The following is a 19,382-nucleotide window of genomic DNA, read 5'->3' as shown; positions in this document are numbered from 1 at the left end:
GGGCTGTGTCCACTCCTCCAAAGTCCATAGGGGCTGGCTGTGTTCTGCTGTGCTGCTGTTGTCCATAGGGGCTGTGTACACTCCTCCAAAGTCCATAGGGGCTGGCTGTGTTTTGCTGTGCTGCTGTTGTCCATAGGGGCTGTGTCCATTCCTCCAAAGTCCATAGGGGCTGGCTGGACTGTGTTGTGCAGTCAGTTGTCCATAGGGGCTGTGGGCCTGATTCAGAGCCGCTCGTAAGCGGCCGCTCGTTCGCTCCGAGCGACGTTCGCACAACTGCGCATGCGAATGGGTCGTAATGCGAATGCGCCAACAAGTTATTGCGGTCAGAAATTGAGCGCTCGCAAAATAGAGAGTACCTGCTAATTTGAGTGACAGAATAAGACGTTTGTGGGTGGTAACAGGGGAAGGTGCTTGAAAACGGGGAGTGGAGATCCGAACGCAGGCGTGCCAAATGGTCAAAATGGGCGTTTTAAGGGTGTGCATAATTAACAAAGCAGCGTCATCGACCACGTCACTTGGTTGTTTCTTAGCCTGAACTGTTTGCATGATTGCGGTAGGAAAATCCATCCACAAGCAATGCGAGCAGTTCAGACGTCTTTCGATGTACTCGATTAATCAAATAAATAGAGGAGATGACGTAGGATGCGAGCGGCCAGGGGGCATCCTTACAAAATAGCGAGTGCATGTTTTGTTCGCTCGCTCAGACATAGAGGCGTCAACAGACCGCAAAGAGCGAGCGCTCAATTTAAATAGCCGGCCCCTTTTTCTGAACGAGCGAGCGCAAATAGCGTCTGGCTCTGAATCAGGCCCTGTGTCCACTCCAAAGTCCAGTGCAGTGTCCCAGTCCTAAAGGGGTGCTGTAGTGTTGTCCAGGGGGTGCTCTGTCCATCAGGGGTGCTCCCCCCAAGTGCAAAAAAATAAATATTTTTTCTGTGTTTGTGAATTGTGTGTGCAGTAGCCGCACGTGCATCAACAAAGTAGTGCCAAGCGTGCACCTGTGTCATAAATAAAGGTCCGGCTGGCTTGACCGTTAAAGGGTGCTGTAACTCCCAAAGTGCACTCCAAACAAAATAGAAAAATATTTTCTGTGTTTGTGAATTGTGTGCACTGTGGCTGCACGTGCATCAACAAAGGAGCAGCGCCAAGCGTGCGCCTGTGTCCCATAAGTAAAGGGCCGGCTGGCTTGTCCGTTAAAGGGTGCTGTAACCCCCAAAGGGCACTCCAAACAAAATAAAAATAAATATTTTTTTTTGTGTTTGTGAATTGTGTGCGCAGTAGCCGCACGTGCATCAACAAAGTAGTGCCAAGCGTGCGCCTGTGTCATAAGTAAAGGGCCAGCTGGCTTGACCATTAAAGGGTGCTGTAACCCCCAAAGTGCACTCCAAACAAAATTAAAAAATATTTTCTGTGTTTGTGAATTGTGTGCACTGTGGCTGCACGTGCATCAACAAAGAAGCAGCGCCAAGCGTGCGTCTGTCTGTTAAAGGGTGGTGTAACCCCCAAAGTGCACTCCAACAAAAATTAAAAAAAATTTTCTGTGTTTGTGAATTGTCTGCACTGTACGTGCATCCTCAAAGCAGCAGCGCCAAGCGTGCATCTGTCTGTTAAAGGGTGGTGTAACCCCCAAAGTGCGCTCCACAAAGAATAAAAAATTCTTCTTTTTTTTTCTGTCTTTGTGAATTGTGTGGGCTGTAGCTGCACATGCATCAACAAAGGAGCAGTTCCAAGCGTGCACCTGTGTCCCATAAGTAAAGAGCCAGCTGGCTCATTTCTTAAAGGGTGGTGTAACCCACAAAGTGCACTAGTCTCCAACAAAAATAAAAAATAATTTTCTGTGTTTGTGTGCACCTTAGCCGCACGTATATATCAATATAACATAAATGGAGGACCAAACTTTCTCCGATAAAAATAAAATAGAGAAAGATCAAGAACCACTTCCTCCTAGTGCTGAAGCTGCTGCCACTAGTCATGACATAGACGATAACATGCCATCAACGTCGTCTGCCAAGGCCGATGCCCAATGTCATAGTTGAGGGCACATACAATCCCAAATGACAAAGTTCAGGAAAATGACCTTAAAAAAAACATTTAAATCATCTGAAGAGAAACGTAAACTTGCCAATATGCCATTTACAACACGGAGTGGCAAGGAACGGCTAAGGTCTTTCCCTATGTTCATGACTAGCGGTTCAGCTTCACATGACGATGGAAGCCCTCCTCCCGCTAAAAAAATCAAACGAGTTAAGCTGGAAAAAGCACAGCGAAGAACTGTGCATTCTAAGAAGATATCACAAATCCCCAAGGAGAGTCCAAGTGTGGTGGTGGTTGCGATGCCTGACCTTCCCAGCACTGGATGGAAAGAGGTAGCTCTTTCCACCATTTGCACACCCCCTGCAAGTGCTGAAAGGAGCACCCACAGTCCACTTGCTGATATGCAAACTGAAGATGTCACTGTTGAAGTACAACAGGATGAGGATACTGGTGTAGCTGGCGCTGAGGAGGAAGTTGGCGAGGAGGATTCTGATGGTCATGTGGTTTGTTTAAATCAGGCTCCGGGGGAGACAGTTGTTGTTCGTGGGATGAACAAGCCAATCACGGTCATGCCTGGGCAGAAGACCAAACATTCCACCTCTTTGGTCTGGCAATATTTCTATCCAAATCCGGACAACAACTGTCTTGCCATATGTACAATATGTAAAGGTGAAATAAGTAGGGGTGGGGACGTTAACCACCTGGGAACATCCTCCCGTATACAGCACCTGCAGCGCATTCATAAAAAGTTACTGTCAAGTTCAGAAACTTTGGCTAAGACCGTAAGCAGTCCAGGGACACCTAAATCCCTTTGTCCTGTTGTATCCAAGTGCCTGCAAACCACACCGTCACTGGCATGACTGACTCTCCTATCCGGGATTCCTCTGGAGGATCCTGCATTGCTACGCCTCCTGCTGCCGCTGCTGCTGTTGCTGCTGCTGGGAGTCATTCATCATCCCAGAGAGGAAGTAGGAACACCACTACTTTTACTAAACAATTGACCCTCCAACAGTCCTTAGCGAGGAGGATGAAGTACGACAGCAGTCATCCTGAAGCAAAACGTATAACTGAGGCCTTGATTGCTATGTTGGTGTTAGACGTGCGTCCGGTATCCGCCATTAGTGCAGTGGGATTTAGACAATTGATGGAGGTAGTGTGTCCCCGGTTCAAAATCCCGCCTAGATTCCACTTCACTAGGCAGGCGATACCGAGACTGTACAGAAACGTCAGAAAAAGTGTCCTCAGTGTCCTGAAAAATGCGGTTGTACCCAATGTCCACTTAACCACGGACATGTGGACAAGTGGAACAGGGCAGACTAAGACAGCCCACTGGGTAGATGTATCACCTTACGCTGCAACTACAGCAGCGTCACCAGTAGCAGCATCTCAGAAACGCCAGCTCGTTCCAAGGCAGGATACGCTGTGTATCACCGGTTTCAGTAAGAGGCACACCACTGACAACCTCTTAGAGAAACTGAGGGAAATCATTGCCCAGTGGCTTACCCCACTTAGACTCTCCTGGGGATTTGTGAAAAGCGACAGGGGCGTGCAGGAGACGCTTTGGGTGGCCCGAAAAATTTCTGCCCACTTTTGCCATTCAGCGACTGCGTGCTGAAGACTGGAGAGCCAGCAAACATTCTTGAACCTGCCCCGCCATCACCTGAAGCAAGAGGTTGTGACGCGGTTGAACTCATCCCTCTATATGCTTCAGAGGATGGAGGAGCAGCAAAAGGCCATTCAAGCCTATACATCCACCCATGACATAGGCAAAGGAGGGGGTATGCACCTGACTCAAGCGCAGTGGAGAATGATTTTCGTGTTGTGGAAGGTTCTCCAGCCCTTCGAACTTGCCACACGTGAAGTCAGTTCAGACACTGCCAGCTTGAGTCAGATCATTCCCCTCATCAGGCTTTTGCAGAAGCAGCTGGAGAAAGTGAAGGAGGAGCTAAGACAGAGCGATTCCACTTGGCATGTGGGACTTATGGATGAAGCCCTTCATTCGCTTTGCCAGGATTCCAGGGTGGTCAATCTGTTGAAATCAGACCACTACATTCTGGCCACCGTGCTCGATCTTAGGTTTAAAGACTATGTGGTGTCTCTATTTCCGGCCGACACAAGCCTGCAGAGGTGCAAAGACCTGCTGGTGAAAACACTGTCAGCTGAAGCGGAACGTGACACGTCAACAGCTCCTTCTTCATTTTCTCCCGCAACTGGGGCTGCCAGGAAAATACTTAGGTATCCTAAGCAACCCGCTGGCGGTGATGCAGGGCAGGCAGGACCAAGTTCGGACATCTGGTTAGGACTGAAGGACCTGGCAACAATTTCTGACATGTCTACTGTCACTGCATATGATACTGTCACCATTGACAGAATGGTGGAGGATTACATCGGTGACAGCATCCAAGTAGGCATGTCAGACAGTCCGTACCTGTACTGGCAGGAAAAAGAGGCAATTTGGAGGCCCCTGTACAAACTGGCTCTATTTTACCTGAGTTGCCCTCCCTCCAGTGTGTACTCCGAAAGAGTGTTTAGTGCAGCCGGGAACCTTGTCAGCGAAAGGCGTAGGAGGTTGCTTCCACAAAATGTGGAGAAGATGATGTTCATAAAAATGAATTATCAACTCTTTCAGGAAGACCAGCCTCCAGAACGTACAGAGGGACCTGTAGTGGTGGATTCCAGCAGGGAAGAATTAATACTCTGTGAGGATGAGGATGTACACAACACTGAAGAGGGTGAGGAATTAGTGAATGAGTTGGATGAGGACGACATCTTGCCTCCGTAGAGCCAGTTTGTGCAGGGACAGATTAATTGCCAGCTTGTTTTGTGGGGGCCCAAACGAACCAATCATTTCAGCCACAGTCGTGTTGCAGACCCTGGCACTGAAATGATTGGTTTGTTAAAGTGTGCATGTCCTGTTTATACAACATAAGGGTGGGTGGGAGGGCCCAAGGACAATTCCATCTTGCACCTCTTTTTTTTCTTTGCATTATGTGCTGTTTGGGGCCTAGTTTTTCAAACTGCCATCCTGTCTGCCACTGCAGTGTCACTCCTAGATGGGCCACGTGTTTGTGCCGCCCACTCGTATCTCTTAGCATAGTCATCCAGCTACCTCGGTGCAACCTTTTGGACATAAAAACACTATTGTGAGGTGTGAGGTGTTCAGAATAGACTGGAAATGAGTGGAAATTAAGGTTATTAATAGCATAGGAGCAGAAAAACCGACAAATTCTGTGATTTTAGCTGTTTTTATGCTTTTTTAAGAAAAAATACAGATTCAAAACACAAAACCCAGAACCGAAAACATGGAAGAGTGGTTTTGGTAAAACGAATCCAGATCCAAAACACGAAGAAAGATCCAGATCCAAAATCAATACACAAAACACGAAAAGTGGCCGGTGCACACCCCTAGTTATTACAGGGCGATTGGAGTAGAATTCGTAAAATTCTACTTCAACCCCAAAGTATCACTTATTTTTAGTAATCAGATTGCATTTTCCATAACTGTAATGGGAAATGTGATCCGACCAGAGTTACTAACAATAAAATGTGAAAAAAATACCTAGTGAGGCCCTGTGATAATAACGCCATCTGGAGGTGGCATTATCCAGGGTCTCCCCCGGTTACCGGCCTCCTACTCTGCTCTAACGGGGAGAGCAGAGTCGGGAGCCGGCCCCGTAATCAGCTGTGTGATCTAAACAGACTGCAAGTTGATTACTGTAAAAAAAAATAAAAAAAAATTGTCAGATTTTTTTTTACTTACCTGACTCCAGGGACCGGTGATCGGGCCTCCGGCGATGTCTGCCCTCTGGTCAACTGGTCTCCCATAGTGCACTGCGGCCCAGTCATCAGGTGATCGGGTCGCAGTGCAGTATGGGATTTCACCTGACCAGACGCCTGGAGGACATCACCGGAGGCCCAGATCATGCAGGTAAGTTTAAGTAAGGGAGGCAGGATCGCAGGGGGGGAGGGGGGGTCACTGGGGAATCTGCGATCGTTGGGGGCGGGGATTAGTGTTGGGGGCGGGGCTTAGCGCTGGGAGGGGGTAGCAGTGGCAGTAGGTCGGCGCATGCGCGGGCACTTTGTAACGTTTTTTTTTGCAAAAATACCGTGACTAGTGTGCGGAGGGATTCACAGGGACAGAGCTTTATCGCAAGCTCTGTCCTTGCAAGGGATTTGTAGTAAATCCCTGTGATATTGCCTGAATTCGCAATGCGAATTCAGCCGATAATATCACCCTACAATCTGCATTCAATCTGCATTCAATATGCGGATTGTAGTAAATAGAGCCCTAAATGATAAATGATAAATGGTCAGATGTTTAGATATAGGATGTAATAGATACAGACTAATAGTACAAAACTATGAGTCAGTTTAAAACACAAAATATGTCACACTAATTACCAAACTATAGAAGAGGTTAAAGTTGGATTGTTGTACTGTGCAGATTCATGCTGCAGATTAGTTTAATACAATGTAACATATCTGCACTACTAAAAAAAATACTGTACAGATAATTATAAGTGACAACAAGGGAGTCATGGTTTCAAACAAGTGCAGACTAAAATAGAAAAGAAGAAACAGGGGAATGGATATTGGGAAAGAAAAAAGAGACAGGAGAAAAACCTAAAAAAGTAGAACTACAGTGCATCCGGAAAGTATTCACAACGCTTCACTTTTTCCACATTTTGTTATGTTACAGCCTTATTTCAAAATGGAATAAATTCATTTTTGTCCTCAAAATTCTACACACAATACCCCATAATGACAATGTGTAAAAAATTTTTTGAGATTTTTGCTAATTTAATAAAAAAAACACTAGGAAATCACATGTACATAAGTATTCACAGCCTTTGCCATGAAGCTCAAAATTCAGTTCAGGTGCATCCTGTTTCCACTGATCATCCTTGAGATGTTCCTACAGCTTAACTGGAGTCCACCTGTGGTAAATTCAGTTGATTGGACATGATTTTGAAAGGCATACACCTGTCTATATAAGGTCCCACACTTGACAGTGCATGTCAGAGCACAAACCAAGCATGAAGTCAAAGGAATTGTCTGTAGACCTCCGAAACAGGATTGTCTCGAGGCATAAATCTGGGGAAGGGTACAGAAAAATATCTGCTGCTTTGAAGGTCCCAATGAGCAGAGTGACCTCCATCATCCGTAAATGGAAGAAGTTCGGAACCACCAAGACTCTTCCTAGAGTTGGCAGGCCATCTAAACTGAGCGATTGGGGGAGAAGGGCCCTAGTCAGGGAGGTGACCAAGAACACGATAGTCACTCTGTCAGAGTTACAGCACTCCTCTGTGGAGAGAAGAGAACCTTCCAGAAGGACAACCATCTCTGCAGCAATCCACCAATCAGGCCTGTATATTAGAGTGGCCAGACGGAAGCCACTCCTTTTTAAAAAGCACATGGCAGCCCACCTGGAGTTTGCCAAAATGCACCTGAAGGACTCACTGGTCTGATGAGACAAAGATTGAACTCTTTGGTGTGAATGTCAGGCGTTATGTTTGGAGCAAACCAGGCATCACTCATCACCAGGCCAATACTATCCCTACAGTGAAGCATGGTGGTGGCAGCATCATGCTGTGGGGATGTTTTTCAGTGACAGGAACTGGGAGACTAGTCAGGATAGAGGGAAAGATGAATGCAGCAATGTACAGAGACATCCTGGATGAAAACCTGCTCCAGAGCGCTCTTGATCTCAGACTGGGGCGACGGTTCATCTTTCAGTAGGACAACGACCCTAAGCACACAGCCAAGATATCAAAGGAGTGGCTTCAGGACAGTTCTGTGAAAGTCCTTGAGTGGCCCAGCCAGAGCTCAGACTTGAATCCGATTGAACATCTCTGGAGAGATCTGAAAATGGCTGTACACTGACGCTTCCCATCCAACCTGATGGAGCTTGACAGATGCTGCAAAGAGGAATGGGCGAAACTGCTCAAAGATAGGTGTGCCAAGCGTGTGGCATGATTTTCAAAAAGACTTGAGGCTGTAATTCCTGTTAAAGGTTCATCAACAAAGTATTAAGCAAAGGTTGTGAATACTTATGTACGTGTGATTTCTTAGTTTTTTTTTATTAAATTTTCAAAAATCGAAAAAAAACTTTTTACACGTTGTCATTATGGGGTATTGTGTGTAGAATTTTGAGGACAAAAATGAATTTATTCCATTTTGGAATAAGGCTGTAACATAACAAAATGTGGAAAAAGTGAAGCGTTGTGAATACTTTCCGGATGCACTATAATCCCATACAATTCAGTATATGGTATCACAGTAATAAAACAAAAGTGGTATATTAACCAGTAGTCGTATGGCACCCTCATCTAGAAACAAATATTTGTATTGGTATTGTTTTAATGTACAGTTCACCAAGCTTCATTTTCAACGACAAAACAAAAAATTAAATTAATATAAAACTCAGCCTGGTTTGACAACTACTCTGCATTTTTTGATTGAGCTGCCAGACTAGGTTTGTAATACTAAGTGTTTTGATTGACAGGTGTCATTCTCTTTATTCTGTATCAGTCAGAAAATATATCTGTTGCGACTCAAGATTGTATAAAAATATTATAGAAATACAGATTTGTGGTGCACATAAATTATAATAAAACAATATGCAATTGAAAGTTAAAAATATGCAGCTTAGAGTTTCCAAGTATTTAATTATCTTCATAGCTTCAACTAGTCTGAGGGGAACTCATATCAGTCATTAATGTTGACATTCAGAATTCTATAGTCACTGCATTGCTAAGCACGTTCCACCTCTAAAGCACTAGACAAAGGAATTTGCAAAATCTATATACAGTACCTTCTTGTTGTATGGTTATCCCTCCAAGATAACTGGTGATAACTGGTATAGATAAGAAAGTCTATGGGTTATATACAATATAATGTGGGGCAGAGCCGTAACTAAACTTTTTGGGGCCCTGTGCCAGAGAGAGAATTGGTGCCCCCCCCCCCTATTTTTTAAATAGGCACCTTAGATAGTGCACCTGATAAAGGGCCATGGCTTCATGGGGAAAGGCCAGGGAAGAGATAGTGGAGGCCAGGAGATGCTGGGGATAACAGATGAGGAAGCTACAAGTGAGAATGATAATAAACAGGAAAATTGACAGGCCCAAACAGCTCCCCCTGCCCTGCGGTGCCCTGTGCCATGGCACTGGTCGCACTATCCTAGTTACTGCCCTGGTGTGGGGTTTAACGTGCAAGGAAAAGCTGCGGGTTCCATACTCAGAGCTATTACATTTTTCAGCATTTTCCCCACAAATAAAATTCAGACTGTAAGGGTTTCCCCGCACGTTAAATCCAAATTGTGCATTTTAATGCAGACTTTTCCTCGCAGCTCCTGATGCTGCAAAGAAATGTTCACCCTTGGGACTTAGGCCCTGATTCAGACCCGCTCGCAGGTCTGAAGGGTGTTTTTTTTAAGTCCGGCCTTCTGGCCGCTCGCTAAGCTGTGGGTGACCACCCACAGCTTATGTGAGTGGCCAGGTGATGGTCGCAATGGTCGCGACCATCGGGCTTGCGACGAGACCCTTGTGGTAGGCCATTGACCCGCTTGCGAGCGCATAGCGCTTGCGAGCGTGTCTGAATCAGGCCCTTAATGCGTGGGGGCTGCAGAACCTAATTGAATTAGCCATAGGGTAAATCTTGCGGCTAATTTATGAACAACCCACATAACCTTCTTAGCTTCCATATCTAATTACATCCCCTTTCACAGTCCACACATAACCTCACACATTGTCTTTCTTTCACATCCTCCTGATATTTGGCCAACATTCCTGTGTGACTGGATCATGCAGCCCACCAAGAAACTCTCCATTATGGCTGGACCAAAATTGCAATATATAGCACCTATCCTTGTGTATCAATGCCTATTTCCCTATAGATTGTAAGCTTACGAGCAGGGCCTACCTATATATCTGTCTGTTATTACCCAGTTTTGTTCTATTTGTTTCCAATTGTAAAGCGCAACGGAATATGCTGCGCTATATAAGAAAAAATGTTAATAAATAAATATATAAAATACCCCTATATGTCACAGAATGCCTAGTGCATGTCCACTATGTGTTCATCTAGTGCCAGACACAGACACATTAAAAATAAAAAGTATGATGCAACTTGTAGCCAAACACATCTCTCCAACAGTATATCCAGTTGGACTCATCATGATATTACTTCTTCTTTGACCTGACCCTTGGAGGTACAGTGGGCCATGCTCATGATGCATTCTTTGTTCTATTCAGGATGTGATACACCCTAAGTGTAGCCGCAGGTTACTAAAGTTTATTCTGCGGTTCCCACCATTGATTTCAATGGAGGAGCCGTTCATTGGCTGAGAGAGGCGGGGGCTCACCTCTCTCAGCCAATGATTGCTCAGATACGGCTCTATAAAGGCAGAAGCCACGTCTGAGCATTTCATTCGGGAGATATCAACCATCCTGGTTGGTATCTGTTGCGTGGGTCGGTATTTTAATTTTTGTTTTCTGAAGACCTTGGATGCCTACTTTGTACAAGGGAACCACTACTGGTAATGTAGGCGAGTATGTGTGTGTGTGTATGTATGTATGAAATAAAACTGTACTTTCATGGTGTGTGTTGTGTGTTTTTTTACACATTTCTTTACAGGTGAACTACAGGTACCAGCGGGCTTTTAATACCCCGCATGCTGGTACTTTGGGTTCTCCAAGTACCAGCATGCGGGGGAGGCTTGCTGGGATCTGTAGTTCCACTGTAAAGACAATGTTGTTAATTCTATTTTTTACACACTACATACACTATCAACACGCCACCCGAGGGTGGTGGGGATAGCCCCGGGCAATCAGCCAGTAGCATAACTACTGCCCCCGCGGCCCCCACGGAGGCTAGTGGGGTGAGGTGGCTGCAGATTCCATGCGGACTGGCCGTCCGCATGAAATCTGCAGAGAACAGCCCTCCCAAAATGGCCGCCACCTAGGAGGAGACATATGCTAGAGGTCCTACTGGACTTCTAGCATCTGTTAGTCACCCAGGCAGGGCGGTAGTGTGGATGGCACATAAGTGCCATCCGCACTACACTACTAGCAACAAACACACAGCCACCAGCGCTGGCAGCTGTGTGTTTGTTTTAGCAGCCGATGAGAGTCTGTCAGAGTCTGAGAGTCTGCGCCCACTGCTGGAGCCGGGCTTCTGGATCTCCTTATTGGATATTTACTGATCAGGCAGCCTGGTTTTGAATCATTGCATGTGACACAATCAATATCCATTGGATTATGTCAGATCAAGCCAGGGACAAGAGTACAAGGTAACTATTCATTTATATGTTGTTTTAATGGTGGCATTAACTACACAGGGAATTAAACTTGAATATTCCTGAAGGGTATAAGTAATTTCATTAAAAAACAAAAGAGGAAGATAAATAACAATGTAATACAATATCCCCAAATATCTATGGACCTATTCTCTCGTAATAGCAGTTGCAGGAATATGCAAATGCTAATCTCAGCTTTCCTATTTGCGCGGGATGATGCCAAGGAGAATACGAGCGGTGAGATGCCCACTTTCAGGCTTCGGGGTTTGTGTATTTGTGTTGGAGACTGTAAAAATACTGTTGAAGCTGGATAATTGGCTGAGACAAGATCAGCTTAAAATTAGATCGAAACGAATGGCCACAAGACACCATCTTGAAAATGAGCTCTGCGAGACGCCATTTTGCGAATGGCCGTCCAGCGCCATCTTAGCTAAACTCACACTTAAGTACATTTGGCGATGCTATTATTAGCATCATGCAATAGCATATTTTACCATACCCCTATACACACATTAATACACACAGTTGCGCTGTTAACATGTCGCACATTAGCGAATGCATAATATCCTGCATGTGAACGCTGTTTATTAGCTTCATGTGTACGCATCTGCTCCAAGTTAACTAGCGTCTTTTTCCAAACCCCTAATACTTACACAATGCACACTCACATAAAAGGTTCCATAGCTTCAAAGTGTAAGATTCAAGTTTTATTCATTTATTACTAATGCTGTGAAATAAAGGCTATTTGGTATCTAAGGTTTAATACGTGATAAGTAAACCGTGTTTGGTGTTATACTGATCTACACTTTCTCAACAGCTTTCCGGTATCATCGGTGTGAAGATCGCAACATGCATTCTCAACTTATGGACCGTAGAGAGTTAAAACACCAAAATGTACTTTGTAAAATTAACAGCTTAGATCTGCATGAGGTGGGAAACGGAGACAAAAGGCTGTTGGAGGCTGGTCTGTGTCCATTTGAATCGACCTGTTGAATGTCCTGTAACAGATGCACCCGCACTGGGAACCAATGAAACCATGCCAAACTTTTCTATTGTATTGCTTATCCCTGTAAGGTATAAATGTGCTTATAGACTCCAATCTGGAGTGTTCATGCTGATGCTGTTGATGGAGGTTTCTTATGGATGCCGGTAACTGGCCCCAGTGCGCTTGCGTATGTATAACTGTACCTTGGGTCTGTATAATTTCTTTGCGCTAAATTGTCTTTAGATCACAGCGTGTAACCTATTGTTTTTATGTTGATTAATATACTTTGTGCTTTGGAAACACATTTTCAAGGTCTGAAGGCTATTATTTTACTTTATGAATCCGTACGCAAATAGCGTAAATTTTAGAAGGTTCAGGCAGATTTTAGAAGGTATAGGCAGGAGCGTATAGAGGTTTAAATTCAGTATCCTTAGATGGGGGCTCATTGAGTGAGGTCACTTACCTATTCACACAATAAACATACAGTTATCGATCTCTCACCAAGGGGTGGAGTGTGGCCACACGCAGTTTACCTGCAACCACTTGATGCTGAGAAATCGCTACCCATTATCGTGTGAGTCAAGGTACACTGACTAGAATCCAGGGACAAGAAAGGAAAAAGTTTGTTTTCCTTTGTTGATAGAATTGCATGCTAAAAGGGGTGCCGCATATTGCGTACATGCCTGGGTCGCATTTAGCAGAGACGCATTTTGACATAAGCAGCTAAGGGTAAGAGTCATACGGTTGTGTAGTAGTCGCATTATTGTGTATGTGACTAGTCGCACAATAGCGTATACATATTTCCAGTCTTGCTGCCACATGTTTTAAAACAAAGCCATTGAGATTACTTTATCAATTGTTGCCAATAACTGGGTTAATGCGTATTTTTCTGCGCAGGAAAAGAGTGTGTAACTGTGAGTATTTGTTTAGGGTGTAACACGGGTCCTAAATGTTAAGGGTATTGTATGATCCTTAAGGGCTAGGTGCAGGAGTTAGCCTAGCTGCTTAGTAGTAGCTACCGTTCTATACACATCAGCAGGTGTACATGTTGTCTTTGTTGTAGGGACCGGCTCTCAGTGTGATTGCAGTGTTTAGTAATTAGGTTGGGTTACTGGAGCATTGTAATTGAGCCGCAATGGAAACTTGTGATTGTAAACTGAGAGATAATAGGTGAGTGGGAGCATCTAGAAATTTCTTCCATAGGTGAGTGGGAGCATCTAGAAATAACTTCCATAGGTGAGTGGGAGCATCTAGAAATTTCTTCCATAGGTAATTGAGAATATCTAGACTGTCTTTCACCAGTTTAAATCTTTATTGAAAAACTTAGGGTTCTCCCAGGATGGGGGCCAAGCAAACGGTAGAGATGTTAAATGATTTGCTGCTGTTGGAAGCGCCGCTTGGGTCGGCACGACATATTATGCATATTAAGTACGGTGCCAATGCAACAAGGTATTGTGATTTATGGTTTAATATGACGAGGAAGAGTGTTAGGCCGTTTCCTAGAATTGGTAGTTTTGATAAGGAGCATAATGTCCGAGCTCACATCTGTTTGGTGTGTTCTCGAGTGAAACAGGTAAAATATTACGAATGTTTAAAATTGTGGCAGCATGAAGGGGATGCGTGGCTTAAAGGTGTGCAAGCGATGCAAACTAGCGTTGTGAATGCATTACCAGAAAGTACACCTGCAGGTGTAAATTGCAATGCGTGCGAGCTGCGAAATAGCGCGCACGTGCTTCAAGGTAGCATTGTGGAAGGTACTGCCAGTGGTTCACGCACACCACCACCACCTTATGTGGATGGGGGTGCAGGTACAGTTATTGAAAAAACCAAAAAAATTTAAAAAGCAATTTGTACCCTCTCTTAAGTAACCATAAGGAAAATGTTTATGATGTGGATGATGAGCCTATTGTCATGTCTGCCATTTCAAACCTCCAGCCAGGTAGTAGGGTGAAAAGTAGCAGTGCGGCCGGTCTGCATCCCATCCGGACAATAACTGTTCTGAATGGGAATGCAGATGCAAACAGAGTAGTGCCCACAAGGGAAGTAGTAATGCATTGTCCTTGGACAAGAGCGGAGCTAAATTCCATAATGAATGATTTCCCCGATCCCAAAAAGGAATTAGCCAAATGTCAAAGATTTTTGAGAAATTTGGGTAGTTCTCATGAGCCAACCAACAAAGATTGGCAAGTAGTGTTAAGGGCCTGTCTGGCATGCAATACCGACGTGACAAAATTTATCACGGATTGTGTATTGGATGGAGATGTTCCCTTAACAGATGAAATTAATCAAGGAAATATTTCCTGCATTGTAACTCAATTGGGGGTATATTTCCCAGTAGTAGTTAACTGAACAAAATTTTCACATTAAAACAAAAGGAGAGTGAATCTGCAGAAGATTATTGTGACCGTGCTCTGCAGGCTATCACCCAGTACACTGGGTTAGAAGATATTAAAGATAGCACTCACCCCAGGGGAATGATTGTTACAATACTCATGGATGGCCTTAAAGAGAACCTAAAGACCCGGGTTCAGACCTCACAGCCTGGCTGGAGGGGAGTCACAATAGATACCCTCATAGAATCTGCAATTGAACATGATAAGAACATCTCTAAAAAGAGAGAGACCCAGAGTGAGAAACTAATGGCTGTCAGTATTCAAGCTCTAGAAGGAATGACGGTAACATCACAGCCAGCAGACACACCTGCACCCACACCTGAACCTGCACTTGAACAGTTACACGTCCTCACTAATCCTACACCTCCGCAAACACAGCCCTACCCCACTTATCACACACAACCACAATTCCCATACTATCCTCTTCCTCAATAGCCTTACCCATACCCACCAGCTTTCCCTCCTGCTCAACCCCCACAACAATCCTTTCATCCACCCCGCTCACAAAAATGTTTTAACTGCAGCCAAGTGGGACACCTAAGTAAGTACTGCAAAGTGAAGAATGTAGGACTCCCAAACCAGACAGTACCTGTATACCCTCACAAGGGATATACACAGAATACAGGAAACCTCCAACAGGCACCAGCTCCAATTGTGGCCGTTAATGCTTTATTGGAGAGTGGGAGCCAATGCTAGGAGTCGGGTCATACTTGTGGTCTACAGATAGACAGGTTGACGGGAAGTACTAGGGAAAAACCGGTAAAGGTAATTGATGTAACTGATACCCAATCTCTGTTCTGCTTTCTTCCCTGTGTCCTAACACCCTGACTGTCAGTATCTTTTTGCTTTCACATAGGGGGAGGTGAACACTACACATGGACACGGGTGCCCCATGGGTTCATAGACAACCCCAGTATTTTCTCCCAAGCCTTATATGACTGTTTACAATCTTTTCAACCTGCCATTGGATCTGTGCTCTGAGACAATATGTGGACAATTTATTGTTATGCCCTGTTTCATTTATACCATGTTTAAATAATACTAAACTGTTGTGCTTCATCGCTCACACACAGGACACATGGTTGCTAAGGACAAATTGCAGCCATGGCAGGCTAAGGTCAAGTACTTGGGAAACTGTCCAAACCCAGGGGCTGAGACACTACCTAGAACAGTAGCTATTAATAACAGGGTTTAATTGTACAGAAGGTTGTATGCAGATATGGTATCCCTAGAGTATAGGGATACTTATTTCACAGGTGTGGTCATCCAGAAGCATGTGTAAGTTGATGAGTAATAGTAGCACCAGGACCACCCCCATGCCCCCTCTAACTCTGTCCCCCTTTGAAATACTGTTTGGTAGACAACCTCATTTGATTATAAGTCCGCAGGAAGATTCAAAAAGTAACAACGAGGTAACTGTAATGTATCTTATATCAATGAGTAAGCAGTTAAAACAGCAGCAGCAGAAACTGAAATTGTTGTCACCTGATATGCCAGAAGCAAATTGTCATGATCGGTGGGAAGGTCCGTATCAGGTGTTGCTGAAGGTGGCAGAGAGAGATACGTGGGTCCATTCCACTCACTGTAGAAAGGTCAACCAACCAGTGGAGATACGGGGCAGAGTCGAGGCAGATAACGTGAACCTGTCGATTGCGAGCCTGTTCCGGAAGGGTTAAAAGGTGCGGTGAGATACCTGAGCTAAATAAATGTGTAGATCAGTGCTTCCAGCAATGGGGTGGTCTGCTGTGGTCATCCTAGTTCTTTCTTTCAGAGTTTCTGTCATGATGATCTGTTTGGAGATATCCAGTTTCTGTGATGGAGGACAGAGGACAGAGAGCGGAGCTGATAGTGATATCAATGAAGTGGAGTCGAGAGGAGGAGTACTATGCCAAATCAGGGGAGTGTCTGACCAATCTTAGTAACGTAATTGTTATGTTATTTGGGAAGAATACTTCCAGAAATTATGACCCTTACACATGGTGAAATGCTTGGTATTCATAAAAACACACCATCACCATATCTCCACATGCAGTATGAACACAGAGGCAAAAGAAATATGATACCTGGTGATGTGCATAAAGCCACTCAGTTAATTAGTTAGACAACTGGCTTTCAAGTTTTAGTAGCATTGGATCCCACCAGGATCGCTCGGGGTACATTAAATTTTAGATATATTCAGGACGATGCTAAATTGATAGATAATATCACCGAGATGTAGGATGACACCTTCAGGTATACAGGTAGGGAATTGCAAGCGTACAAGAAAGAACTGGTGCAACACAGGCTAGTGTTAAATTATTTAACAGCTGTCACTGGAGGGTACTGTGTAACTTTGGCCACCCAATTTGGAGCGAAGTGTTGCACCTATGTCACCAATGATACCAGCAACCCCAAGGAGGTGATAGACCAGAAGATGGATGAAATTCTGCAGCTAAAATAGGAATTTTGAAAGAACCATAATGCTTCAGTGGCTGAAGTAGAGGAGAAGGTAGAGGAATGGGTTTCATGGTTGAACCCCGTGAAATGGTTCTCAGGCCTAGGGAAATGGGTCCAAGATATGATCGCAAGCATAGGTAAACTCCTGATCCTTATACTAGCTGTCATCATAGTAATTGGCATATGTGTCCGGTGTGTTCCTATTGTGTGGAAAATGTAAAGATAAAGTAAAACAAAAGAACGAAATTATGATGGTGGTCAGTAATGACAATATGAATACTGAGGTAAATATAGAACTGCATTACAACCCTGAACTAGGTAATACCATCATATAATGTATTATATTTAGACATGCACAAATGTATTATTAATATTTTATTTTAAAAACATCACAAATAATGCAAGTCCCTATTCCCCCTCAAGACTGCCTTTATTGGATTGATGCATCCCCACATCACTCCCATGATCTTCCAAGATCCGCGGTGTGCGTATAATGGTAGTTTTATGTCCTCTCCCAGAGACACATTATTGATGGAATAAGAACCACCTTGTGCCATCCCATAATAACATTAAATAATATATCAAAATGTAAGCCTAAATTAATATTTTTTAAATCAGAGTATGATAGCATGTTGTTTGCTATCAAAGGGTGGACTGTCGTAGCTGGATAATTGGCTGAGACAAGATCAGCTTAAAATTAGATCAAAATGACGCCATCTTGCGAATGGCCGCAAGACACCATCTTGAAAATGAGATCTGCGAGATGCCATTTTGCGAATGGCCGCCCAGTGCCATCTTAGCTAAACTCACACTTAAGTACATATGGTGATGTTATTATTAGCATCATGCGATCGCATATTTTACCATACCCCATACACACATTAATACACACAGTTGTGCTGTTAACATGTCGCACATTAGCGAATGCATAATATCCTGCATGTGAACGCTGTTTATTAGCTTCATGTGTACGCATCTGCTCCAAGTTAACTAGTGTCTTTTTCCAAACCCCTAATACTTACACAATGCACACTCACATAAAAGGTTCCATAGCTTCAAAGTGTAAGATTCAAGTTTTATTAATTTATTACTAATGCTGTGAAATAAAGGCTATTTGGTATCTAAGGTTTAATACGTGATAAGTAAACCGTGTTTGGTGTTATACTGATCTACACTTTCTCAACAGCTTTTCGGTATCATCGGTGTGAAGATCGCAACATGATTTCTCAACTTATGGACCGTAGAGAGTTAAAACACCAAAATGTACTTTGTAAAATTAACAGCTTAGATCTGCATGAGGCGGGAAAATTGAGACAAAAGGCTGTCGGAGGCTGGTCTGTGTCCATTTGAATCGACCTGTTAAATGTCCTGTAACAGATGAACCCGCACTGGGAACCAATGAAACAATGCCAAACTTTTCTATTGTATTGCTTATCCCTGTAAGGTATAAATGTGCTTATAGACTCCAATCTGGAGTCTTCATGCTGATGCTGTTGATGGAGGTTTCTTATGGATGCCGGTAACTGGTCCCAGTGCGCGTGCGTATGTATAACTGTACCTTGGGTCTGTATAATTTCTTTGCGCTAAATTGTCTTTAGATCACAGCGTGTAACCTACTGTTTTTATGTTGACTAATATACTTTGTGCTTTGGAAACACATTTTCAAGGTCTGAAGGCTTTTATTTTACTGTATGACTGAGTACGGAAATAGCGTCAATTATAGAAGGTATAGGCAGGTTTTAGAAGGTATAGGCAGGAGCATATAGAGGTTTAAATTCAGTATCCTTAACACCAATATCGATGCTACAACGGTCGCATCATTGACATTTGTGGTAGCCTAGGGTCTACTTATGACCAGCCTACACTCCTCTAATCCAACTAAACATGGCCTGAAGCACTGAATTTGCAATTGGGAACATAGCAGCTTTTCCAGGCAGGCTTGTGACACTTCCATAACAGGCCCATGAAACAACCCTTTTTGCGATCACTTTAGGTTTGGAATTGCAAATGGCATCACTCACATTGGTTCGTGCATGTGTATTAGGGTTTTCAAGACCATATCCGCATGTGCAGTAGCAAATCATGTTTCAACTGCGTAAATATCAGCACTTCGTACATCTCTGAATCAGTACATTAAAGATCACATATCCTTGAGATATGCTTTAAGAATACATTTAAAGTTAAATCAGAAACTAATACTTATAAATAAGTTGTGCAACAATCCCTTTCTGGTGCATATATT

This window comes from Taudactylus pleione, unplaced genomic scaffold (assembly GCF_031769625.1).
Source record: "Taudactylus pleione unplaced genomic scaffold, aTauple2 ptg000454l, whole genome shotgun sequence".
NCBI classification, from domain to species: Eukaryota; Metazoa; Chordata; class Amphibia; order Anura; family Myobatrachidae; genus Taudactylus; species Taudactylus pleione.
Note: the sequence above shows the minus strand (reverse complement) of the source record.